Source organism: Petromyzon marinus, chromosome 77 (assembly GCF_048934315.1).
Source record: "Petromyzon marinus isolate PM22_M1 ecotype Great Lakes invasive population chromosome 77, UKy_Petmar_22M1.pri1.0, whole genome shotgun sequence".
Taxonomy (NCBI): Eukaryota; Metazoa; Chordata; class Hyperoartia; order Petromyzontiformes; family Petromyzontidae; genus Petromyzon; species Petromyzon marinus.
Genome location: NC_133743.1, coordinates 225001 through 225500, shown reverse-complemented (window position 1 = coordinate 225500; position 500 = coordinate 225001).

Below are 500 nucleotides of genomic sequence, written 5' to 3'. Positions count from 1 at the left end.
AAAAACCACCAAACAGAAAACTTTTTTGCCAGGAATAATGTCACTGCATTAGCCCACGTAAACTTTGTAGTGAACACACAAGCTAAAACATTTTAACACGTAGTAGGCTTTCGCGACCAATATTATTCATGATAAAGGTTTTTGTTGGGTTAGATCGCGTTTATTTATAAATGTGTCGTAACCCTCCACCACCCGACACGGTCAATCAGCAAAAAAAAAGTGTCACGTTGACAAAAGACAAAATAGTTCACTACTTTAGCCCACCGGTGTGTCGAAGAGTGAATCCACAACGTTTACAGTTTGAGTTGTACTGCGACGTTTCGCTGGTGATTTACATCCAGCATCATCGGGCAATTCGCCGCCAGAATGGTAAAGCCCTCTCCACTTGCTCCCGGTCTTAAATAGACCAGCAGCAGGGTGACGTCATCATTTAACTCATTCAGGTGCAGTGATTTGAGGCTGAGGAGGGGGGAGGTGGTATTGTAATCATATAAACTAAA